The 27391-nt window shown below is 39.3% G+C and overlaps 2 long non-coding RNA genes across 3 annotated transcripts in view; one reads left to right on the top strand and one right to left on the bottom strand.

Annotated features, from left to right (window-relative positions):
* LOC311442501 overlaps positions 1–12433 on the top strand; it is an 18300-nt gene extending 5867 nt beyond the window's left edge. Inside the window, exons 2-5 of one of the 2 annotated variants that reach the window (XR_014696688.1) lie at positions 6361–6619; positions 8188–8303; positions 10543–10626; positions 10974–12433. This is a non-coding gene — a long non-coding RNA (uncharacterized lncRNA). Of the gene's footprint in view, positions 1–6360; positions 6620–7639; positions 8304–10542; positions 10627–10973 lie in introns of both variants that reach the window. The other variant, XR_014696689.1, reaches the window with a different exon arrangement.
* Positions 1755–27391, bottom strand: LOC311442503. The gene is made up of 3 exons (XR_014696691.1): positions 26994–27391; positions 4437–4597; positions 1755–3073 (listed from the first exon to the last, which is right to left on the bottom strand). It is a non-coding gene; the product is annotated as an uncharacterized lncRNA (long non-coding RNA).

Here is a 27391-nt window from a genome sequence, read left to right as displayed (position 1 = left end):
AAACTTCTCTGTTTTGATTTTAGATGCTGTTAGCAGGGTTTTGATTTCCATGCATTATGAGCCCAGTTAACTTCTGCTCCACACTAGGGCATTCTGTGAAGTGAAGCCACTGATGTGCAGACACCATTACGTTAAAAATATGGCATGGTGGTACATGTGTAGTGAAAAATAATAAAATAAAAATAAAAATAAAATGCACAAAATAAAATTACATTTCTACTGTGCAAAGCCAACTATGCAAAGCTCCCAGTATGTTTGCAGTGCATATTTAAAAGAGACAGCCCAAACCCTCTGTTGTGAGAGAAAAGTCATATTTCACTGTATTATTTTTATGTGGCTATAAAATACTATGCAAAAATACCTCCTAAATGATGTCTTGTTTATTTATTGATTTAGCTTTTTTATCTGTGAGCAAGATGATGCAGTTGAATTCCCATAGATTTGCCAGACTTTCATTTTCCTGATCCTGAATTCCGTCTCAAAAGGGTGGACAGATCTCAGCTGAGGAGTCAGATACCAATACTTAGAATTTTATCTCTTTGCCCCTTTTTAGGTGTTGGATCAGCACCTACAAAACTGCTAGCTGTGGGGGTAGGCTCTTTAAAGCATACCATGAATAACATTTGAAGGCAGCCTTTTCTAAAGGTGTTTCAGTGGGAGGTTTTGCTTTGCTTTCTTTTGTTGTTTTCTCAACCTGGCCTTTGCCCCTTTACAGTGCACTCTTATGCTCCAAGTACAGAACAGCAGCCAATGCTACAGTTTCATACCATTTGTGCCTTGATAGGGCAGCAGTAATATTCTACGAAATCTTTGGGGAATATGACTTACCAGCCTGGACTCGGTTTTATAAAGGGACAAGTCTCACTAACTGTAGAAAGTCCCACAAAACTGTTTAATAGGAGTGGTTATTAAAAATGGTTAAAGGAGGCCAAGCTAAGTAAAGCCTGGAAGAAAAAAAAAAAAATAAGTGTTGGTTCCTAAATCATACAAGCAGGTTCAAAACGTACCCATTGTTATTAAAAAAAAAAATAATAAAATAATAATAATCTTGAGAAAAGCTTGGAAGATTCTTTGTTCCCTTCAGGAAGTTCTGGGTAGTTCTGCTGACCTTGAAGATGTTGATTTCAGGGTTTTCCACTGGTAAGTAGGTTATTAGGTAAATGACCAAAGAAACAGTGTCAGAAGCTCTCAGACTTGTCAGGAAAGATATTTTACTTCTTCCCATTGGAACTAACTGTGTCCAGTACCATAGAACACACCTCTGATTTTCCTACTTGAAATAATGAGACATTGTCACAAGTCCTCAGCTAGGTAACATTGTCATTATTCCTTTGATTTTCATAGACTTATGCTGATTTGCTTTATCTGGACAATTGATCCAAGGTCTGAGCTTGATATACTAAGATAAACCTTTTCTGGAGTGTGTATGAATGTGTATGCACAGGCACAACGTGGCTGATTTGGTATCTCAGAGATTATTATGATATTAGCAGTATTATTTCTTCTTTGTTCTTAAAAGAAGAAGAAAAAAAAAAAAAAAAAAAAAAAAGGAACATTTCTATAAATAAAGCTTTTAGACTGTTCAGCAGATTTACCTCCTGCCCTCCCAGGCACACCCCAACCTCTTCTAATAATACAAATGTTATCACAGTCTAAAAAGTTATTCTTGTCCTTGATGTGTATTTTGCACTCTTGTCAAGAGCCAGAATGGAAACAAACCAGGGCCAGTGCATGGAACGGTCAAACTGAGCACAAAAAGATTTATTTATTTGTTTTGTAAGGTACAAAACAGGATTGTTAGAACAAACAGTCACCACAAACCATATTATTCATAATTCTTCAAAGTTTTCTCCTGGAAACCAACAAATGTGCATTGCCTGAACATATTTTGTTAATTCCTTATTATTTTGCCATGAATAGAGCTGAATAATTTCAAAGCATTTTCCTGAGAGTAATGAGTAGTGCTTTGTAGCTTCCCTTGTCTATACATTACTACTATTTTGCTCATTTCATGGATGGGTAAACTGAGGGACAAACAGTGAAAAAAAAACAGGTCGAGTGTAGGCTACAAAAATAGAAGAAGTTTTGACAATTTTGAAAGACAATCCCATATTCTAGCAAAACTCTGAAATCTTATATCAATATGGTTCCTCATTTATCTACAACATGGTATTTCGGGGAAGAATTACTATGTTAAATTAAAACATGGCAAAGTATTTTTGTATTCTTAATGAATCTTTAGATGCAAGAAACCTCTGGACCATTTGTTTGATCTTCATATTTAAACATGATTTTAACAGTCACAGTTCACCCGTGGCAGTAAGAGACATCAGTTGCAGAAATCGCACTAATACGGACCAGAGCTGAATTAAACTGTGTTGATGGAGATAACCAGTTGCATATGTTTTTAGTTAGCAGGAGCCAAATCAGATAACCACCATACAGAAACATTGGGCCTGATGGATATTTATTTCTGAGAAAAGACTGGATTGCAGCCTGAGTCGTGGTTAAGATGTCCGTCCGTTTATAGTCAGGAATCAGGAAAATGAAATTCTGGATAAAGTAAAAAGGTGACTGGAGAGGAAGGAAGAGCAAAGTATGTGAAGGGCAAAGACATAAACATTGGTGCTGTTCTTTTCGTGTTACTAGACAAGGACCTTCTATTGATTTCTCTAGGCATGCTTGCACTTCCTTCCTTCAGTGACTAATGATACGCCCTTTGGGTTATGATGACACTGCATTTCACAGGCCTGCAGGTCGAATACCTGATGTATTCCCTGCCCAGCTCCTACTTTAAGTCATTGTCCAACTCCATGCCAGGCTCTCCTCCACATGAGGCAAATAAGAAAGGGAGATAATTTACGGTGTTCATCCCAGGACAGAGAATAAAAAGCAATTCTTCCAACAGGTTCAAACATAGTTGGATTTTGTCCGAGGCTTCATTTCCAGTCAGCGGCATTGCATCCAGTCTGGTGTCTTTAATGTTTTTCTCACAACACTTTCCAGAACTCTGTTTCCTTCTGCAGGAGCCCCAAAGTGCATATGTGTTAGGCACACATTTCTTCGCCCACCTCTGCGTTGGAACACAGATTTGTTTTAACTTTGATTAACAATCCTCCACAAAAATTTAAAGAAAGAAGTGACTGATTCTTCTCTCACTTTCAGTAAATTAGGAATAATTCCCCTCTCCCTCCCACCTCTAGGCCACAGAGTTAACACAAATAATGTAAAACTGGCGAAGGTGACAGAAGAGTTAGGCTAAAAATGAAGAAGCCTACTGCCTTCGACACAGAGAATATGGGGCGCAAATTATAACTCGGCCTATTTAATTGCTAGGCAAAAAATGTGGGACAAGAACTCTTGGGGGCTCCCAGTCATCAGTGATTTGAAGCATTCGTTATCAGTAGCCTGTAATAGCTGCTCTGACCAACCTCCCTCTCATGTTCAAGAAGTAAAAGCAGCAGGAGATTTTTGAAAAGCGTGAAGAAGTAAGCACCCGACTTTCACTCACTTTCAACAAAAGTTTGTCCTATCACAACCCTGTGTGCCTTTGAACATATCAACCTATATTCCACCAGCAAACTAGCTTTTGCATAATGAACTCTCTGAGCTCCCACAATAATCACCTGAAAGACCATCAGTGAGAAATTCAAAATAATTTAACATAACCTTAAACTACTCACCTGAACAAAAGAGTTTTTTTCTTAATATCCAACATTGCTCCTACTGCTTAGGGAGAATGATATTTTTGTGAAGCTGGAGATCCCATCATTTAATGTGCGAAATCTAGGGTGTCTATCAGGGTAGCTAAATGGCTCATATTTGCAACAAAGTATAGCTGTGAGGCTTTTCTGGAGCTTACATTCTAATGTAAATGAGAATTACTGGTCCAGAGACTTACAGCACTGATGTAAAATTTCCTCTCTCAGGAGACCACTGTGACTTAAGAAAACCTTAGAGGGCATAGAAATACATTCCTAAAAGCCTAAAACAACACTGATACTGAGAAGCCTACAGACTCCTTTCCACAATTTCCTATTCTCACAGAATATTGAAAACATTTTAAATAAATGCAGACACACTGCCCCTGTCTCACCTTCTTTTGGTGCTAAATCTCCCCACAGAGGAGTTAGCCATTTCTTAGCTGAACTCTGGAGAGCTGCTCTTAGTTCAACGGCAGGATACAAACATTTCTTTCTTGGGCTGCATTGTATTTATGCTGCAATTTTGCCAAGCGTTGATAGGAGAGGCTGATAAGTAAAGCTAGAACATGTTTAATCATTGCTCCAGTCACTGGTGAAGGCAGTACACATGCCCTCTCCTTTTCCCTTTTCCCCATCTCCCCTTAAATATATTGGGCAATGCAAAGTTTGGGTGTAAAAGGTGGGAAAGCAAGTACTGTGGTTCCATTCACTAGCTACAGCAATGCTACGTACCAGTTTGGCTGGCTGCCACAAAGTTTGATCTCAGAGCAGATGGATTGGCACGGATGGGGATGGGAAGAGAGCTAGAGAACTTCCCAGGCTCTCTAGTGTGGACACTGTCCTGGAGATTACAGAGTCTTCTAGAGCAGGGCACCAGGAGTGAGGCTGAAAGTCTTCAGAGACAAGAAAATTTATAAATGGAAAAGAGAATTTTATACACATGTATATATATATAGTACATGTATATTATGCATGTGTGTGCTGTACTGGTGTGCAATATGAGTCTTATTCAAATGCCATATTGTCACATCTTGCAATAGCAGGTGAAGCAGCTTTCTGAAACAGCCAGGATATCAAAACAGGTTCTGAGGGTTGCTTAGACCTCTCTGCTTTGAAGCTCAATTTCTAGCTTTGTTTCCTGCAACAGTAGGAAAAAGTGCTTATTGGTTTTATGTGTCCATCTCTGCATGTGGCTCCATGCAACAGCTTCCAGACTGGCCAAATTCAACTAAATTTGGCACAAGGGAAAATTTCTTGAAATTTCATGACTTGGTTGCCAGGCTGAGTCAGAGGCTTATTTACCCTAGTAATATGTGATCCTATCAAAATACCCTGCCAGAGGCCAATAAAATGAAGAGACATAAATCTGAAGGCAATTTCTTAATTCTCTTGTTCCTGGAGCTGTTTCTTTCTCAGTTTCATTCATTTTCCTCATTTTCCTTCTGCTGCCACCATTAGGAGGTGCTGGATGGATGCTTTAAATGTGGTACTCCAGTGCAGAAATACAGCGCGCCAGCTGATAGAGAAATACATTCACACACAGGGAATTCCTGAGCCGACTGTTAGTTTTAGAAATATTATTCAAGAGCCAAAATTATGTGATCCTTCCTGGAACAAAAAGACCATGAAAATCAGAAAGAATTTTCCTCCATTGAGGATCTGGAAATCTGTGCCATCTCTTAATATCCAACAGACTTCTCAAGTATCTGGTGTGATTTTTTTTTTTTTTAAGTGAAACATATGATAGAAATGGAAAGCTTAATCAAGTTTCCTTAGATTACTAATTATTCATTCTTTGTTGCCTTTTTTTTTTTTTTTTTTTTTTTTTCTGTGCTTTGCCTGACAACTGAATGTGACGGAGACATAAAACTGGGAGGTTTGCATTGCTTTCAACCACCTCTGAAAACACCTTTTTCTATATGCACATGGTTTAAGACAAGAAAGAAAGGATGTCAGACATATAATAAGAATGCCAAATGTCTGGACAGAAGATCTGACTTTTTCAAAGGAGTATGTTTACTCGTATGTTTACTGAGATTGATGAATTACTAGGGATTTTAATTGTAAATCTTTGGCTGCTATTGCCACACTCCACCGACTAAGATCAGTAGCTATTTCATCTATTTGTAATTTTATTTCTTTACCAAGTGCCTGATCATGAGAAACAATAACTGTCAGCAGTGTAAACTCCCAAAGGACTTTGAAGATTTACTCTGATTAACTACAGATCTTTCTAATATCTCTCAGGATCAGTCTTTACCTGTCCCAGTCTGAGGTGTAATGTTGCTGTAGACTGTAACTGTTTACAGAAGTGGGAGCCTTCAATAGATCAGTGTATGAAATCATTCCTATTCCTCCACAGTAGTTTGTAAAGTTTCCAAAGAGCTTTCCAGGCTTTCTGGATGAAAGCCACTATATAAATGCAAGATGCCATTATTATTTATTGTTTCAGTTTGACAGAAAGATGGAGGGTTTCATTTTGACTTTATATTTCCATCTTCTCTCCACTTTGCCTTTGTTTCATAACTTTCTGACATGCGGAATTTTCCTTTGTATTCCTTCCAAGCTGTTAAGACAGAAAGGTTGGAAATGCTGCAGCCACAAATAAGTGGTATATTATAGCAATTTTTAATTATTATTCGTGTTCTCATTGCAGAGGAGATCAGACTAAAGGCCCCAAGTTCCAGCTTCCTGCGTTTGAAAGAAGCTAGGTCAGGATTTTACAAAAAGGACCAAGAAATCAATTTTGTTAACCATTGACAAGGACCTTACAGACAGGAAAGTTTCTTTCACAGCCTTACATTCCTGCTCAACTTAGCCCTTGGAAGTATTGATGGGAATCCCAAACAGAAGAAATTTACCTGCTGCTAATTTGAGTACCACAGGGCTTAGCCTGTGGTATGTATATCTGAAAGGTGAGGTAGCCTGACCATTATTTTTGTTACCTATTTACCAAAGAATTGTTTCTTTTAAGTTATTATGTGGTGGTGAACCCTATTGAATAATTATGTTATACATTATTATTTCTCTTTGGATATTAAATTTAATATGTTGTGGTAAGGTAAGTGTTAGTTGCTTCTACTTTGAGCCATCTGCAATTTTGGTTACCATTGGAAAAATAAATGTTGTTTGGTATGGTTGTGCTGCTTCAACCAGCTGAAGATGAGTTTCAATTTGCTGTCATTTTAAAGGACCTTTAGAAGAGCAGAGAATGAGGCTCAGCTCTCATCCCATTACCAGCTTTATTTAATCTTAAATGCCTCAGAGAGAGAGACTCCCTCATCTCCAAGTTGGGCAAGCACAACACTGCACATTGATGCAAGATCTGTAGTGAACAATGTAGAAAAAATGGTGGTGTGTGGAATCCTAAGTATGTGAATCCAGCAGGTAAAACAGAACTGAAAATAACGGTTGGGGTCTAAGGCTGAGTCACAGTTACTGAAGGAGCACAGAAATGAGAACAGCAGAGAATTAGTGTGATGGGTACCATAAGTGCATTAATGTCACTAATATTCACAAAGCAAAAAATAAATTAAAGAAGGGGTGTGCTGTCTAGCATATTATGGTGCCATATAACCTCCCAAATGCTGAAATAATGAGGTAGATTTTTATTTTTATTTGGTTTTAATCGTGATTGCTTCAGTGTCAAATGAGATTGTAATGAGAACTGGAGTTGTTACAGAAAGTTCACTGTTTTGGAACTTCTGTGAGATGGTGTCAAATAACAAGTTTTGCTCCCCATGTTTTTCCCACTTTTGCAGCTGCCTCTTCATTTCCTGGTTTGGAGACTGACTCAGAAATGAAGACATTAAGCATTAAAATTAGCTGAAAAATAAAGGGTGGAGATGTGAAAAATGTCAGGGACTTTACATTCATGAGCTTTCAAACTTTTTTCAACATTTCTTAATAATCTTGTTTAATACTTGTTGTTCCAGCTACTATTAGAAGACATTTTGGAAGACATGAAACCTATATACTTCAGACAAGAAGCCTAATAACTTGGGGCACAGACCAACTGAAAATCAATTCCGCATGTTTGAGGCTTCTATACTCTAGCTGATAAGGCAGAACCTGGAGTTTCAACACAAAAGTTGTAATAACCATTGACAACAATACAGAGACTGTGATTATGTAAATGATGGACTAAACTTGTATGAACATAACTGTAGCAATGAAATACTTTACACTAATTTTTGAGGACATTTATATTTTGGTGCTTGCACAAGATGTGGGCTATAAGGCCACTATCCCTTCAAGACTAGACTGAGATGTTTTCAGTTGATGACCATTCACTGTTATTATTATACTTGTAAATCACAGCCTGTCTTCATCCCTGCAGATCAAAAAGAGAGTAATTTCTATTCTATAGGGGATTACTTGTACTACTTGTCTCCTAGATCTACTCTATGATCTATGGAGTGCATTTCTGTCTGGAATTATTTTTTTCTGCTTGGGAATTATATTTTTCCTATGAATCATGCAGGGACTTCTGAGATCTTGCAAAGACCAGTGAAAGATCTAATTCTTGCTTACTCTGAGGTACTTAAATGAAGCATCTGAGCCTGGAGTCCTGGCTGTATGGCAGAGGGACAATACCAGGTGAGAACCAGTTCTGAATTTCATCATGAGAATTTCATTCATTTTCTGGATGTGTTCATCTTTCTCCCTTAGCTCAGAGGACCCAGGCCTAGCAGATTCCCATGCTCTTCAGTCTATAGCCTTGGGTTAGATTAAATGAGTCCATACCTATGATCAGCAGAGTTCCAAAAAGAAAAATAGAAAAAAAAAACAAACCCAAACAAACAAAAAACACACCACCACCAACAACAACAAAGAAAAACAAAAACAAAACAAAAACAAAATGATATAATAATATCTCAGTAGAACAGCCAAGAAGTAAAGGAGAAAAAAGGGACATCTGTCTCAGTATTTCTCAGAGGAAAAGTGCAGCTCACTGGGTATTTTCTTCCTCTGACTGCTCCCTCTGCTGCCTGTGAGGTGGCTGGAGGGGAGCCAACAAGCTGCGCGGCCCCTGCATGGCTGCCCAGGTGGGCTCTGCATCCCTCTTCCTCACCCTGCTCTCAGCATTAGAGATGCCGACAGTTACTAGATAAAGTTAAAGACTCATGTAGTGATCTTCACACTAATTGGACTGTAATGTATAGCCTCGGTCAAGCAAATCTCTCCCAGCACTCCTCTCCACAGACGGCAATCAAGCCATTTACAGAAGATGCATCGGCTGCTGGGACCCTGGAGTAACCTTAAACTGCACTGGCCTTTTAGCAGAAAACACAATTAATTTTGATACTGAAGGGCAATTAGGACTGGGGTTAAAATAAAAAATCTTCTGAACAGAGAATGTCAAAGACTGGTAAGGAAACTATTTTCCTTGTACACAGCGCATTGAAGGTCTGTAAGCACAGCAACTGTCAGCTCGTGTTAATTCAGATCACTTTGTAACCCCCCCCCTCCATTTCGATGGGAGATATGTAAATTTAAATTAATAAGCACTGTGCTCAAACCCCACTAAGACTGATAGGTATTTTAGTTAAGTCTCTGCTGCTGGAATAAGCACAGCTTCTCATACTTTGCTGGGGAAACCTGTTTTACATCTCAGAATTTAGTGAAACAACCAAATGCATTTATTTTGTTCTGTTTCATTTCCAAAAGAAAATGGTCTCCCAGCTGACACTCTGCAGATCACAGCTTAGAGCAAATCATGTCAGCAACTCTATAAACTTCTCTTTAGAAGCACAGAAGATGTTCACAGTAATACATATCTACATGCACCCACATGTCCTAACATATGTGCGAGGCAGCCAAAATTTTGACCTCACCTGTGCAAACTGCTTAGGTCTCTGTCACTCTTCATAGCTCAAGTACATGCAGCAGGCTTGTTGGTTGTGATTTTTTTCAGCATTTTTTCCTCCCACAGCAATCACTTAACACTCAGTGAAGCCAGTGAGTGTCATTGGCACAACTGAAGTACAGTTGCTTATCTCTAAGGACAGTGATATTCACTGTGGAAATTTTCAATACACATTTTGTTTAAGAACTAGAGATAAAAGATGAATGCTCAGGAATCATATGTGAAATCCTGATCCAGCAACATTCAGATTAGGCAAAGATCTTTAGGCAAAGATTTCAGAAGCATCAGCCAATAATTGTTACTGAAGATATTTCTGGGGACAAATATTGAGTGAAGCTAGGCATTTTCTCAAACTGTACATGAGTATTTGTCACTGACAGCCCAAGAAAAAGTGGACATCTTCAATACAAATAATCTCAATAAAGTCATGCTTCTGGCTAGTGTATGAGAAAGCAATGAGGGACATTTTAGGGCGTTCCCAATGGATAGGATATTTGTGAATCTTTTTCTCAAAACACCCTCTGAACAAGCAGATTTACACAGTGTACACTAAGGAGTTTTACCCCCCAGATGGTACCCGTGCAACAAGGCCAGCACAACTCTTGCAACAACTCTGCCATGGTCAGTGACTCCCAAATTCTGATCTTAAAATTGCTGATGTTTGGTCCTCTTTGAATGCAGGCCTAAGCCTACTGGTCTGGAAAAATGAGATCTAGCTGGACTCTTGAGGAGGGAAATGTGTAGGGGAAAGTCCATGACACCAGAGAGGAAACTGTAAAGATGCTGCAGTCTTTCTTAGAGATGAATTCATAGAAAACTGGGGCCAGGTGAGGTGCTGTCCTCCTCCTTACACTGCCAGTGACATTGCTGCAGGCACTGTCATCAGATGAGATAATTTCAGTTAAAATGAGAGAGAAAAGATGTTAGCTAGGGGCTTGACTTTGAAAATCTCTTTCTGCTTTGGTCCAGGGCTGCTCATACCTGTTAGCTTCCCAGGCTTGGTAGAGGAACTTCATTTCTCCCTGACCTACAGAGAACAAGCAGATGTCTGAGGCAAGTGTCCACCATGACAGTCTTGGTGGGGTTTACTATATTTTGGTTCAATTCCTGTTGCCATCAGTGGGTAACTTCCAGAGACTGTTTACACATGAATTACCTTTTTAAGAGTTTGTCAGAGAGCCCAAAGCTCATGTCAAGTTTGTTTGTTTGTTTGTTTGTTTGGAGCAGTCTGAACAAATCTCAGTCTTTAATATCAAAGGGAATATTTCCAGGTATGCAGGCACATAGTAGTTAGAAAGAGATGGAGGAGGATGAGAGGAGCCTTTACATAGCTAGAAAAAAATCAAGATGCTATTTCCCTCGATGCTATTGAAAAGACTCATTTTTCTTTGTCTTTCCAGGTTCTCTTTTCCATTTACAAGGCTCTCCAATCTGCAGTGAACTGTTTTCTCATCTGAGACTCGGGCAGCCATCCCACAAGCTGTACTTGGGAAACCACTAACTGATGTTAGATTTACACAGTGGATAGTTTTTATATATGTTTTTCTTAAAAGCAGCATCCTAGGGGAATCTCTCCGTGGCAAAAACAGCACAAGAAGCACTAGCAGCCAATAGAGCATCTGAGGAGTTCACAGGGTTAAAACTATTGTTTTCAGGGATTGATTCAATCTCTGCTTTGTCAACCTGTTTAAGTTCCAGGGCCCCATTCTGACCAGCTACAACGAAGGGTGAAGAGCCCAGAGTAAACTCATTTGGGCCTTTTAAGTACAACATGATTCATACTTGTGTGCAGCCTCTGTCATGGGTTGTGCGCAGCCCACTGCCAGAAACCATGTCACCCTCTCAATCTTGTGCTGGAGGGGGCAGGTGGACAAGATAACTTAATAGCTCTTATTCATTTGGAATTTCTGTGGTTATGGGGTAGGTCACCTTGTTCAATGAGAGAGGGAAAGCATGTAAATCTTCAGCCCAAACTCAAGCTCCAGTGTAAGCAACTTTCAGAGAAGCTGAATTTATATTTCTTCTCTTGTTATCTTGTAATTTCTTGGGGCATCCCTTTACAGAATAGTGATGCAAGGGCCCCAACAGTAATGAAAATAAACATAAAAATAATCCACTGTGTTCACATACATGGCATGAAAGTGAAAATTCCCACCAGTGACTTGAGTGAGGGACATGAGCAGATTTGGTCTCTGCAAAGCACATGGCTCAATGCTGGAACCAGGCTTAACATAGGTTCCCACATTCGTACACACTAGGGTGGGAATGCAGAGCACATCCCAATTCCCCACATATGTGGGTCTGACCCAACCCTGCTGTGCCAACCTGCAACAAATCATGCAATCACACTGCTGGGTCAGTGCAGTTTGCAGTAAAGTCTGAAAACTTGCAAGGATAAGATCTTCCTGGGTGTATTATCATTTCCTTTTCTAGAGAAACATGGAGTTAGAAATATGAGACTGGATGAGAGTAACCAAACATCTGCATTTGAAAATGGCCAGCATCAAGCCCTATAAAGACATCAAGAACCAGATGAATCTAATGGCTTGCAGTACCTGCTCCTGACATTCAAAATTTAGAAGTGGTTTTATGTCCTGAAGCATGTGAGCTTTTAAAGAGACCAAAATATTATTTTAATTGATTTTTTTCACAGTCCTTATGGTGATGCCTGGTCATTCTTCTTGCCTATACTAACATCATCATGTAGTTACAAGGAAAAAGGTAGAAACAAGTACAAAACAGTCCCATATTTTGGAGGATCAATTTTCCTTGAATAAATGACAGTGCTAAAGGAAAAAAAAGAAAAAAAAAAGTTGCTATGTGGTTATTTTTCATACGTACAAAAATCACCATTTATACAAAAATCACCATGTATTTCTGTACTGAAAAATTTCAGTACTATCAGTTTTGCACTGGCTCCATTAATAAACAATACTTCTGTCACACTTTTCATCCAGAGAAGGAAAATCACCTAAAAACTCTATTTAATTAACCTTTACAGCCCCCCTGTGAGCTTGGCATTATTATCTCCATTTCACAAATGGGCACATTGAAACACAAAGAGCTTAAGTGACTTCCCTACAAGTAAAACTACATAGCAGGTCAATCACAGCACTTGGAATAGATCCTCAGTCCCTGGGGTCCTGGTCCCCTGTTTAAAGTGCTACAAACTTTCCTTTCTTAAAATGGGTGAAGACTCAGATTACATTTTTTATTTTGTTGTACCTAAGCTGCTCATATCTGGGGTAAAATTCTGAAAAGCATCTACAAATGCTGTGCAATTTAAGTATCTGAAAGAGTGTCTAAGAAGGAGAAGCAAGCTCTCTCATTTTGTTTAAAGGCTGTACACAAATGTCTCTGGTGGAAAATAAGGAGTCTTTAAGAATGATGTGTGACTTCTAGTGATGGAGCCTGGGTTAGTGAGGGTATTTATTTTTCCCTTCATTAAGAAACAACTTATCATTCCAGTAAAGGAGCTGTTAATGAGTTTGTTCACACTCGCTGAGAAATGACTGCAGGATACTCCTCAGAGGACTTACTCTGAATGCATACATAAACCAAAGAAAGCTCGAGGTACAACCAACAACCTGCAGAAAGGAAGTGCTTTGGGGTTTTTGCCTTTCTGTTTGTTTGCTTTTTTCTTTGTTTTTGCTCCCTCTCCAGTTCAGGATTAATTCAACAGATCTGAGAGGAAACAGGCAGATTTGGAGCACACTGAACCACTATTGGAATTATGCAAGGGGCGTGAAACAGTGGGTCAGGTAGCTGTTGGACACTGGGGGAGGAGCTCACTGTCTCCAACCCACCCATGAAACCAAGGTCTATGCTTGCTGATCCCCAAACCATCAGTTGTAGATTTCCCATTGCACTATCTGTGGTGGTTCCTGGTCCTTTGCATGGGATGGCTGCCCTCAGCAGCTCCAGGCAGAAGTGTCCTGTCTCTGCCCACCAGAAGGCCACTCAGAACATGTCCTAACAGCACACAGGGGGATACGTATATTTATCCCCTAATAGAAGTGGAGGTTGGCAAAGATGTTTTCTTCTGCATATGCTTTCAGTGTGGCCTCAGGCTACTGGCTGGGAGCCAGTGCAGTCCTGTACTGGGCAAAGTTTGGGATTCCCTAGTGCTGGAAAACATTCTCCTGGCACTCTTTCAGACACTTACCCTTTTGACGTTACAATTTTTGAATGTGGGTTAGCACATAATTAGACTGTGCAATGCTAAAAGAGAATTACCAAGCAAGCAAGGCAGCTTGCCTGCCCTTTGGGTGCCTCAGAGATGATCCTAGGATCCCTCCGCATGTCTTCACTTTGTTTCTAACAGAACTGGGTGTCTGTATCTGTGCTATATATATACATATGGGTATATATATAATCTCTCCTCACCGTCCACCTATTGTCCTTCTGTTCTATTTGTCAGCTGTTTTGAGAAGTATTTCCGATTCAGCAGCATGAGTAATTGCTGAGGTTTTTTGTTTGTTTGACAAAATATGGATAACAAATGGCAATGTGTGCTCTTCAGACTCCACTTCTACCCCAAGAAGACCCACCCTGACCTCCAGAATGAAATCAGTAACTTCACTCCTCTTCATTTCCTCATCCTGTGTCTAAAGTCAGGGGAAGTGGGTTGCGACCTTTTGCACATAATCTGACACATGGCACGCAGGGCCGGAAGGCAGAAAATCATTTCAACAAAAGGCTGGAGCTTTGGGTTAGGTAAATTCAGGAAGGAGAGAGATAGGAAATGACAGTAATGTCACCAATAGACTAAGAGATCCTGGCACCAGCCTGGGTGTGAAATATGAGGTTGTCTCTAATAAGGACTTCAGCTCACATTGAAATGCATGACACCAAACGCTTTTACGGAAACAGCTTTGGAGGGAAGGTGGGAAGACATTTTTCCTTCAGGGAAGCTAGCCTTCAAAGAAAAGCATCTTGTTCTTTATTCAAGGATAAGATGGCCAGGTTGGCTCACCTTGATAAATGCTATGACTTCAGGATGAGCTTCCTGATCCTCTTGGCCAACTAAAGGCCCTCTGATCACATTTCTTAGCACCAGAAGCATGTATCACAGCCGCACATGCATGCAGTGCAGTTTCACTAGCATGCCTCATGTTGTCTGGGTATATATTTATGTAAGAACTGTTACCTTTCTCTGGAGAACCTCAGAGTTAATACAATTATTCTTTAAACACTGTGTGATGTACAGAAATGCTCCTCTCCCTGTGTTGCAGAGATGCACAAGAAGCACATGTTCATGTGGAAAGTCTCTGGAGAACCAGAGACTGCTGGCCAGGTCCTGCAGTCCCAGTGCCAAGCTGCCTATGGGCCCAAATAGAAGAAAGAAAGAAAAACGCTGGACCTGTGACCTGGGAAACTGCAATCATAAATATCTCCTGTTTGCCTCTGAGCAAACCCTGGCCCACTTGGTCACTCAGACCAGCGACCTCTGCAGAAGGGGCCAAGTGTCTTGCAGAGCAGAGCCAGTCTCTCCTGAAAATTTTCTCCTTTCAGTTTGAGCTGGAAATAGCACAGTATCCTTTATTAACTACTTTGGCAGCTCCTTGTCTGAATCAGGAAGTTCAGACACAGAGAGGAAAAAAAAAAAAAAAAAAAAAAGGAAAAAGAGAAGACAAGATCCAAATATCTTTGTAGTTTTTTTTTTTTTTTTTTTTTTTTTTTTTTTGTAACAGTAGCTTGAATTTTTTTGGTCAGTAAAGGGTTAAAGTGCTCATTTGCACTGAAGTAAGTGGCTGCACTATTAGAGGCAATGACAGTATTGTTATTAGCACAAATGAAAACAGGATCTAGCTCTTCATCACCCATCTACCCTCCTGATAATCCCACCAATCTTGAGGGAATATAGGTTTCCTTTGACTATTATATGTTTTGCTACATTGTCCTTGGACCCCATCTGCGTCCTCTACCTGAATTAAAATGAACCCTCCTTTCTTTATCCTCCCTCTGACTTCATTCCCACTGACCCTCTATTCAGCTGATCTCATTTAAGACTGAGTGTATTTTATTTCTTTTATGACTTTGTCTTCTGCAAGAAACTCCCAGTCTTTCCAACCTCGAGCCACGTGTGCCATTCTGTCTGCATCAAAAATCAGATCATTCCTTCAAAATAAGAACTGGCACTGTGTCAAAGTCCTGAAGATGAAAGGAAGGGTTAAGTTTACTTTCAATATTGGAGGAGGGTTCGGAAATAAATGTCGAGGTTAAAAAGTCCAGATGGTAATTCAACTGTATCCCTGCTATAAACATGATTTGATTTATGGGAACCACTAATGGTATCTCAGTTTAGATCTGGATGGCTTTGCTTTCTCTCATCTGTAGCTTTAAATTCATCAGATATTTTTTTTCACTCCCACCATGAATCTTTCACTACAAAGAGATACTCCTATCAAGAATTTGGGAGTTCTTTAAAACCCAGCAATTGATAAACGTTAACAATCCTAATCCATGCAAATTACTGTCTGATGCCTTTATTTATAATACCAAGCGGATATGCTTATTCAAAGCAGTCAAAAAAGCTTTGACAAGTTCAGTCTTACAGAACTGTATCTCCTATTGCAGTTTTCCCTCTCCTGTCCTTTGGGGATCAAACTGAATCAGTTTTCAGTTTTTTTCTGACGTTGCGATTATTAGGTTTCTCAGCTTTGTCAGAAAAATCCATCAGAAATGTTTATCTCATGGGGCAAATAGCAATGGAACAGCATGTTTATCACTTCGAGGGCCATAATCTACAGGCAGCAATGGCCCCAATCCGGTTTGTTTTAAAACACAGAGGCTGAAAAAGAAAAATGTCCATGTCTGAACTGTGTGATGGAGATGTGCAGAACTGCATTAGCCCTGACATCCATTTCTTTATGTCTCTATATTTCGGCTGTCAGTCATTACATATATATTGCCTGAAGTCCTTACAGTTTGCTCCTTCCATCCTCCAGAAAACAAAACAGTTGCCCTCAAACATTAATACCTGAAGAATGGTAGCTTTTCATGGAGGGCTTTGCAGAACTCTGTGCTCCTGAAGTAGTTACACTAAATTGCAGTCTCCCTTGGGATGTAAAAGTCAGTTTTAGGAAATGGTGAGAAGAGTACTCTTGAAATGGTCGTCATAGATGGTCTCTGTATGACCACATTTGTGTATGTCTGGCTAACCCGTCTTTGTCTGAGAGAATAGATAAATGCCCATTTTTAAGGCTATCCAAACAAACAGAATAATAAGTAGATCAGTGTTTACAGGATACATTTTTTGCTTCGTACATGCCATGGAGAAATTACGCAGAATGCAGCACAGTGAAAAATGAAGAGTGTCTTAGGAATATCCCAGCCTCATTTGCTGGGTCAACGCATAATGAAAGAGTAACCAGGTATCTAGGATCTGAGCTTTACAAGGATTTATAGATGCATTGATTGGCTTTGAATCGCTTGTGTCTCCAAAGACCTGCCACACACTTCCATCAAACCATTTCTAAACTCCTCAGGCTGAAAGAATATGGGAGTAAAAGAAAGCAAATGAACCACACGTGACTGACAGCAACTAATGTCCTTATAGTGTCATAAGTGAGATATCATAGCAATAAGAACATTAAAAAGAATGGAACAGAATGGAATGGATCAGTAACAGACATTTAATCCAAGTCATTCTTACAACATCTCTGCTTAAGAGATCTGAGAGAAAACAATACATAAACTGGAGTCTTCAGACAATCCAGGCATGCTGCTTTTCAGGACATGTAGTCAAATTTGTATGGTGGGTTTGTGTAAAAACCTGCTCATCTCCAGCTGTGGGACTGATTTGCTGTGTAGTACTGAGTAAATCATCAAGTTTCATTATAGAGTTGGTCTGCACACAACCTCCCGCCAAAATAATAAAAGGTGAGAAGTCAAAATCAATTTCATTAAGCTGGTACAAGTCAATATTTGGATGCTCTATACTGGGAATGGAAGTGGCTGAAAGCCAGCACCTGAAGTGTAGTTTTAAATGGGCAAAATAAAAGTCATCAAAATAAGAAAATTGATTTTGGGAAGTTAAATCAATGTGTGCGCCTAGTACAATTTACACACCTGGCTAAAATGCTGTAAGATATATGCTTACAATCACTAAGTATTGCTATTATTACATGAACGTTGCAAAAACACTGACTTTTGACTGAAGGTAAGTGCTGAGGTGTCTGGTCTGATGTTAGCTAACAGGAGGGCCTTGCCAGGACTCAAACATGTTCTAGTTTCATTTATTTCATGCACAGCTCCATGTAGCTTTGTGGACTTTTCTTGTTTTAGTGTAGCTGTAAACTATTCCTCTTTGCCTTATACTGAACTGCCTACTTTAACATTCCTTAGGATGTTCATTGTGCTTTTGTTCTTTAGGTCTAAACCAGTATCAAATTAACTGTTTCATTTAAATCAGTACAACTCTGTGTATGGTCATCAGTGGAACTGGTTCAGTGTGTACTTTCTTTAAATGAGCATTTTAAATCTCTTTGGCTGCAATCTGAAACATTTCCAGGAGCCATTAGGATGAGCTCTGTCCATATCACCTATATTTTCCATGATACGTGCAGCATATTTGCAGAAATAAATGGGAAGATGTTTTTCCCATATGTGCATGAACTCTGAACTCCAAGAGTTCAAGTGGGTTCAGTTGTTCTCCTCAAACTGTCATTCTAGTCCTAATTAGTACATGGTGCCGTGAGCAATTTAAATGGAATATATTAATAGAGGAGAATTCAGAGGAGGAAGAAAGGCACCCTCCCCCATACCCCTGCCTGCAAAAAACTCTTAAATAAACAGGGGATTTCTTCAGGGTGCCTCACACCCTTCCCACCTCCCCTTTTCCCTTAACAATAAAGATTGAGGGTGGGAGACAGAGAAGGTCCGGATGCTGTCTGCCAGGGAGGGTTTCCCACAGGAGGAGATAGCTGTAGACTCCCACTGCCTCCGAGGAGTCATGGGGGATGGGAAGATGCTGAAACTGAGCCATGATGGTTCAGGGAAGTGCTGTTTTATTTAAACCCTCAAATGGCTTGACATGCCCCTGGTACTTTCACTGCCTAATTATAAATGAAAGGAAAACGGCAAGAGAATCCCCTCCTGTTGACCATCTCCCACTTAACAAGGCAGCACATGTCGCAGTCTCTACCTTTTTAGCTCTGTCCTTGCTTTTATCCTTCTGCAATTTAATCCTAACTCAATTATATTATTACAGCGTGTCACTTTGAGTCACTTTCCCCCTTATTGGCATATGGCTCTTTTCAGTTTCACTGCTAATTCTTTTCCGGTGGACTTGTTTAAAACGTACTCATTTTCTGCTTAGACTCTGTGTTATTCACGCATCACATTTCTGCGATGCCTGGCTAACTTCCTCAAGAAGAGAATGGGAGCCGGGATCTTCACTCTCTGCATACATTTGCTGGAGTTTCCATACTGAATTGTCAAAACACAAACTAGATGGCAGGAAAGGTGAGCATCATGCCCCGTCTGTCAGAAATGTGGATAGGAGGCTGCCCTCCACTGGGTCTATTCCAAAGCCCTGGACCAGAGTGATGAGCAGAGCTGGTGAATACTGAAAACTATTTTCTATCAATCTCTCTCTCTCTCTTTTTTTTTTTTTTTTTGTTTTTCCCTTTTCTCTCCCCATCGCTCCCCCTCCCTTTGAGCTTTCAAATACATTTACTTAGATTCTTTGTGCCATTTTTGACTTTCCTCCTTGTGTCAGCTGGAACAGAGGCTCTTCATAGCAAGATGATTCTGCATTTTCTAGTTTCCTGAGGAACCCAATCAAGTTATCTTCAGATTTGAATATGGGCTACTTAACTGATAGCTTATTAAACACAGAGATCACAGAAGTCACTACTGGGGGAATTTGCATTTAAGAAATATATATATATGTGTATGTGTGTGTATATATATATATACATATATATATATGACACTCCATGGCCAAGAAAAGAGGACTATTTTAAAAATATATGCATTTTTCACCCTCTCAGCTAGCAAGTGAAGGAGATAGTAGTGGTGATACACACGCAATGCTGCCAAGTCCCAAACTTTGCAAGAGCTTTTCACAAAAGCTTGTTTACACTTGGAAATGTATTTGAATAGAGATTCTAGAGCATTTGGCATCCGTTACTATAAAAGACCCCCTTTTCCTTCCCCCAGTATACACTCTTTTTCTGGATTGCCTTTTACCAATTTAATTTGTAGGTGAAATAAGCTAGCTAAAGGAAAGGTTTGCTGGCAAGCATCCAAATAGATGAGCCAGAAGAGGAATTTTCTGTTTTGGAAAAAAAAATAAAATAAATTAAAAAAAAAAAAAAAAAAAAGTTTGGCTTCATTTTTCCAACACAGAACTTAGATACAGGTACAGAAACCCAGGCAAACTATCCAGTACAAATTCTGCAAATTCTCTTTACTGTAGAGGTAAAGACCAAATTAAAAATCAGATTGTTCAGATATGGATGCTCTCAGATAAGAAGAGCAAAGTCTTCTGCTTGAAGGAGACTCATGGTTGTCCCAATATTCCTGAGGAGTTCAATAATTTCATTGCAGGAAGAGGCTACATCAAATGCATATCCATTTGTGAACTTTTGAAGTTAAATAACTTGAAGACTTCAATGTTCAGATAGAGACCAGGTATTCTATACTACAAACTGACACTTCTAAATTGGTAATGGAGTATCTAGTACACGTAATAAGAAAGGTATGGAATGTTGCAAATTGGGCTGTGGTACTGATGATCATACAAACAAAGCAAACATGTCAGTGGAGGCTATTTTATTTCTCTTTTCGGAATCAAATCAAAAGTAATTATGGAAACTCTCTGTGTCTATGCCTACTTTCCAATTCAAGATTTCACTATAAAGATCATACGAAAACATGTTCAGGAATTCTGATAACAGGCTCTTTAGCCTTGGGTACCAATCTCGAAGCATATAAGAATATGATTGTACTTTTTATCCTTTAAGTTTCTCTTTCCTCCTGTTAATACAGTTTTAACTTGCTAGCTACATTACTTAGCTCTGTAATGACTCTGTGGTTTTAGCTACCACTTAAGATAACATGGTGTTATTATATCAAGAAATCACGTCCACTTTGTAGCTTTTATGTAGCTATGTAGCTTTTCTCCTCTGTTTTCAGACTTGATCTGGGATAAGAGACAGCTAATTCTCCATCCTCTTTCAGGCCATTGGGTCAGGTTGGCCCTAACCATCATATCAATTTCCCTAAATCCCTCAGTCAACTTGTCTGTCAGAGATAAGATTTTGAGTCTATTTATTCTACCTCCTCCATCTGAGCTTCATGTAGACTATCTGTCCTCTGTAGTAGAAAGCTGTCCATGCACCATAAAACTTCCTTAGAAGTTAGACTTACTGATTAATTACTTGAAGCATGAGGGGAAAGAAAAAAAGAATAAAAAAACATGTCTTGCTGGATTTGGGAAGGGAGAGGTGTAAATAGAATACAAGGCAACTCTCTTTCTTTCTTTCTTTCTTTCTTTCTTTCTTTCTTTCTTTCTTTCTTTCTTTCTTTTCTTTCTTTCTTTCTAATATAATTTAAAAATTTAAAATAATGAATTTATTTCTTACACCAAACTATCTGTTGTATTATTCTCCTCATTTTTTGAAAAGTCCTCTTTGAAACAGACAGATCTCTCAGTGACTGCTGAGCAAATAAACAGGAAAAACAACAGTCCAAAAGCAATTTATGGAAAGAAAGCATGAAGAGGAGGTGAAGCCTAAAAAAAGTTACATCTGAAATGAGTTTTGAAGAAACATATGCTCTCATGCAGCAGATTTTTCAACCTCATAGGAAATATGGTGCTGAAATGAGAATAGGTTGATGAAAGGATGGATTTGTTTTCTGTGAGATTTCCTGTACATTTGCATGTGAGTATTTGCCCCCTTCCCTGTGAAAGTCTTTGTCTTATTGCTTGTAGAGGGATGCATTCTGTGCACCTACATTTCCTTCCCCAGTCTGGAAGGGATTTGCATTTACATTGATGACTGTTTATCTTCCTGTGCCTCTAATGTTTGTGATAGGTACAATAATGACTGACCTTGCCCTAGTAAGGCTGCAGTATGGCTCATCAGAGGAGAATAGCATGATAAAATCCTTGAATTAATGCTAAGGGTGATTATTATTTTGCAAGATGGGTAGCCCACAAAATGCCACTTTGCTATTTCTAGTGACTGGCATTTGTTTAGCAACACAGAGCACAATTTAGAGGAGGCTTTCCAATTCCTACTGGATGGGATCAATTTGACAGAAGCATCGGTATCAGGAGATCCTCTGCTAGGAAAAGAACTATCGCTCTCCACTGTCTTTGCCATTTACAGGAAGTATTGGTGCCAGCAATTTGACTTTCATCAGCAATAAAACAGAGAAGAAAAAAATAAAAAAGAGTTGCAAATGATTCTATAATGTCCTTGAAATTAAATTAAAAATAGCCATCACTGCCAAAACTCAGAAAAGGACTCACAGCTTTTTTACAGTGCCTACTACAATGTGGATTTATGATTGCCGGAATACTGCCTACTGTATAACAAGTGTAGTATTAAGTGCCATATTGGACTACCATATGGCTACTAACCTCAGAGGTTGGTAGCAACTATCAGTGTAGAAATTAGTGTGCAGAATGAGCCTGAGGATAAAACCAGTTATCACTCAAGCATGCTATATAATTGGCTGTAGCAAGAAACTAAAAAATGTCTCGGAAACCAGATGGATTTGAAATGTTCCATTATTCATAAACACTTTTTTTTTTTTTTTTTTTTTTTTCCTGCTGCAATACTTGTTCCTTTCCCAAATATTCTGTTGTTAAAAAGAATAATTACCATGCAGAAGCAAAAAGTGAGGAGGATAAAAGTCCTTGCTGCTGGAGTGGGGGTGGTCTTTGTCTGGTTTTGGCCACTCAGTGCCTGCAGTGCCCAGGTCACAGGCAGCCCATTGTGCCAATTTGTGCAGAGATTTCTGCTGCACTCTTCACACAAATTGTGGTATGGGTGGTGGTGTGGGTACACGTGGTGGTGTCATTAGCAGCCCTTCACAGCTGTACGAACTCATCCTTAGTGTTTCCCTCTTTTTTTGATCGCTCAAGTGACAACCATTGTAATCTTCTTGACAGGAACTGCTTCCCTGGAGGACAAGGCATCCCCCCACGCGCTCACATTCCCTTCATCTCCCTTCTTTCCATCCCATTCCTCCCACTCTATTCCTTTTTCCTTCTGGATCCATGAATGAAGGAGGAAGAGCCTCCCCCCCAGAATAAATAAATAAATAAATAAATAATAATTTTAAAAAAAGAAAAAAAAGAGAGGGAGAGAGAAACAAAGAGAGGCCATTTTGAGGACAAAAAAAGGCAAAGATCTTTGTGTGTAATATCAAGAAAGCGGAACTTGAATATGCAGGAGAGGAATGATGCAAAACCCATCTACACTCAGTTCAGGTCTGGAGAGCCTCTACATGGCAGGAAATGAAAGCTCTCTCTCATCTCACTCCATGACCAACCTCTTGGAAACAGCTTTCACCTATTACAAGAAAAAAGGAAGCATTACAGATTTTTTTTTCTCTGAAAAATAGGACACAAAGGGGTACTCCAGTTCCTATCACCCAGTTATTTTTATTTTTTTAATTAATTCTAAGAACCCAGCTACACATGGGAGGGGTCCACATAGGTTTGAGGTAAAGAGGAAACTAAAGGTTGTTGAAGGATGGCAAATTTATTTCCATTGGTTCATCAATAAAACCAAAAGGTTGTATTTTTTCTTTTTGTTGTTGTTGTTGTTGTTGTCGCTGTTGTTTTGATTTTGTTACTGATATATGGAAAAATACATTCAAGTGAAAATATTTTATTGCCTTTTCAGATATGAAATTTAAACAATTGAATATATGATCTAAAATGTAAGAAAAGTTTCACAATAAAATGCGTTTTCAGAAAATAAATAAATAAATAAAATTAAAAAAAAAAAAAAAAAAAGAAAACACACACACCCTAACTTCCAAGTATTTCCTTCTCCATTGTCTTATATGCCCCACTCATCCATTGCCAACAGCTAATTTCCTTTTTCTGCTAAACCAGGAGGAAAACCCTCCTATTCAGACATAGAGGACTAGGTGTGGGCATTGTGATGTTTTGGTGAGCATAGTTGGTGCATAGCTGAACACGCTTCTGGCCAGTTTTATTTCTGGTTATTCTAAACCAGATAGAAGGAAACACAACTTTCTTTTCAAGTTTGAAAGTGAAGGTTACTTTGAACCTGTCTACTAGAATGCAGTCCTCTAAATATTCAGAATCTGCTGTATTAGTTAGGATTCAGACTCATTTTTCATTATCATAAGTTCTGGGATAAAATGCTGAAAGATTAACATCAAGACACTGAGAAAAACAACATTAATGAGACATTTGGAAGATGAGTGAATAGACGATAAACAGAAAGTTTATTCCAGTCCACAGCTAAGTGGGTAACAGGGCTGTATTTTACTGTTACAATGATATGGGATGTCATGGAGCTGTGGAAGTTTACTGCATGTATATCCATGTAGGTGTCTTGTCTGTTCAGTGTCACTAAGCGTTTAGACGAATAATGTATAAAGAACAACCAAGAAAAAACTTACCATGTTAGACACTGTACAACTGAAGCAATATCTATTCTTCTATTAAATTTGTAGGTAGTATTTTAGACTGAAGTTATGGCATTGCACACACATTTATTTTATGCATTGCCAGCAATACCACTGTAGCGTAAAACACTTATTTTATGGTGTAATGGTTTTGGTGGAAAGTTGCATGAATCTACTAATTCCAGGTCAGCAAGAGGGTTTAAAAGCTTCCATGATCAGCCTGCATCTGACCTGAAATGTGCTTTTACCAAGACAAGCTATCTAGAAAATTTAAAACAGAAAGAAAGATGATAAGGAAGCAGCAAAAATTGTTGGGCAAAAAGCTGAATTGGAAGGAATCACCTCTTACAGACACATGTCTCCTGGTTGCAGACATCATGCAATTGTTTTCAGGAATAAAAGTGCTTCTGGCTGTGGAATGGAAGGAACTATCTTATTTCCAAAAGTACCACTAAGACAGTCATTTTAAAGTAGACTATTTATTTCCTTTTGCATTTCTCTTACCACTTATTAAATCATTTTGTTTCTTCAAACCACCATAGGAAACTTCTAGCAAAAGTTTAAGAGAGAATCAGAGGATCTGAGGAATAGCACCGAGAGCAGAATATTATGGTCAATCTGTAGAATCAGAAAATAATTTAGGTTGGAACAGACCTCTAAGATCACCATGTCACTACCTGATCCACCAAAAACAAAACAAACAAACAAACAAAAACCACACTGATGTGAAAATTGACTATTAAAATAATTAATTTCCCTGTTTACTTCTGACCACTGAGAGATTTAATCTGGTCAAATATGGTGATGTTTATAAAATGGGAGTGAAGAAAAAGGGAAATATCCATAGAGGCAGGAATCTTTAGCTCTGGATGTGAGGTAGGGTGCCAATAGCCATAACAAATGTCTGAATCTGGCATCCTAAAATATGAATGTGTTCAAGAGAGAATAAGCCAAGCCAACCTCTGTGGTGCGTGAAGGTGAAGGAGATGCATAGGAGGTGAGGGTGAACAGATGGGAGTGAGAGTGCTTAGAGTTTAAGCAATAACTCTATTGTTTAGATCTACTTCTTTTGTCTTTCCTGGCTTTCCTGGAGCCCTCACTCATGCTTTGGTACCGGCTGTCCTGTGACATGAAATGTCAAGGCTGTTGGCAAAGCCTGCCCACACTGCCATGAGTTTCCAGTGTGGGGTCAACACTGATATCCCACCAAATCCACAATGCATGTAGACCAGGACCCAGCTGCTCCGTCCACCCCTACAAGGAGCAAGGAGAGGAGAAGCGCTCTGATGGCTTTTTACCCAGGGACGCACACTTCAAATCTAGTCTTGCAAAATACATCAGCAAAGAAATTAATGATCAAATGCACTGTTTATGCATTCATGATGTGAGCAGATTGGAGGGTCAGCCAAAGAGTTGGGCACTGGATACGTGTTGATATTTTCAGGATTTTTTTTTTTTTTGTATAATCATGATTAAGGTTATAGTCCAACTCGACAGACACTATCAAACTGTGGGGTAAAACATCTCATCATTTTAGAAATAGTGTATAAAAATGGAGATACTAAAATATTTAGTGTAAGACCTCACAGACATCAGTGTCTCAAAAATAGACTCTCAATCTTGATCTCAAAGAAGGGACAAGATAAGTTCATTAGCCCTAAGGAGATCAAAGAATCATAGGATTCAAGTAGAGATCTCAAGGGCACATCTCAAAAAACTCCTGTCATGGCGTGATGATTTTCAGGTGGACATCAATCCTGGTGGATATTTGTGCAATCTGTTTTTAAAAACTTGATGTTTGATCAAATCCTTTATACTGGTCCATATGCACAGATGCTATTCCCTTCTACCATCATCCTGGAGTTCACAGTCTCTCATAATAGCAGGGTTTTCATTCCTTTGGACCCATGGGCAAAAACTGTCTTTAATATAATATTCAGCAACTTATAGATTTCTTTGGAAAACTGAAAAAAGAAAAAAAAAAAAAAAAAAGTGGTTTGTGGCATAAAAGGGAGGAAAAAAAGAAGGAAAAAAAAAAAAAAAAGAAAAAAAAAAAGAATGGCATTCGGAAAAAAAGGACAACCCTGTCAAAACATGACAGCTGATCCACTGCCTGTTTTATGCTATTCATAGAAAATGCCAAATTCTGCAAATAGTAACCACATGTACATCGGCTTCGCAGACTCAATGTTCTGCTGCAAAATGAGACGTTCTGTATTTTAGTGTGTCATCAAAGGCAGTGAAAATATCACTCCAGCCTCCTAGGCTTAACCCTCTGGTCTCTCAACTGTTAAAAGTTTAATTCGATGGTGGTGGGAGAGAACAGCAACACATCCAGCTTTGTGAGCGGTGTTAACGGAGCTGCCTAATGTATGCCAGTTGCACATAAAGTCAATTAACAAATCTGTTACCGCGCCATTTTTATTCATAGCCATGAGACCATTAAAGCGACAAGACTGCATCTGACGTTTATGATCTTGTTCGCGTTGCCAGAGGAAGGGGGGGTGGGGGTGGAATCAACTTTGTGGCTCTGTAGCATGAGAGAAATAGCACCATTCAGAGACATAAGGGCTCTTGAGCAAATGCCGGAGCTTCTGAAGTCTTTTTCTCATCTCGGTCCTCACCCCACCCCCCTTTTCCCAGTCCCTCCTCTTCTAACCCCCTTGCTTGTGCCTTTCAGGTTTCATTTCAATGCAGAAAGATTGGCTTTTTAGTTCAAAACTATAACGTAATTGTCCTTTTTTTGTGCCTGGCTGATATTCCTTTTCACTAACATTTAAAAGAGTACTTACGCTGAATTGAATATGGGATGGGAACAGCTCCTGGTGCTTTTGTGTGCAGTAGGGATGGCTTTGCAAGGCTCAGCTTGAGCTTTGGTTGGCTGTGTCCTTGTCCAGGAATGCTTCCAAGATCTTCTAAGTGACCACTAACTCTGAATAGGGTCTCCTGTTTAATCTTCTCTTCAATAAACAGCCATTGCAACAGCTACAGTAAATCTCTCTCAGCATAGAGGAGCCAATCCTTAGGGGTTACACCACTTCTGCCTTGGTTTTTCCAATATTTTCCACCCTCTGCTGGCCCATGTGTATTTCAGAATGCTGGGAGCACAACCATGAGAAATTGCCTGTGGAGCACTCTGTAACATGTTAGTGTCCCCACTTAGCTAAATTGCTCCCCAGCACACCTTGAA

The sequence above is a fragment of the Aythya ferina genome (genome assembly GCF_964211825.1).
Source record: "Aythya ferina genome assembly, chromosome: 11".
NCBI classification, from domain to species: domain Eukaryota; kingdom Metazoa; phylum Chordata; class Aves; order Anseriformes; family Anatidae; genus Aythya; species Aythya ferina.
Note: the sequence above shows the minus strand (reverse complement) of the source record. Positions and strands in the feature narration are given on the sequence as shown.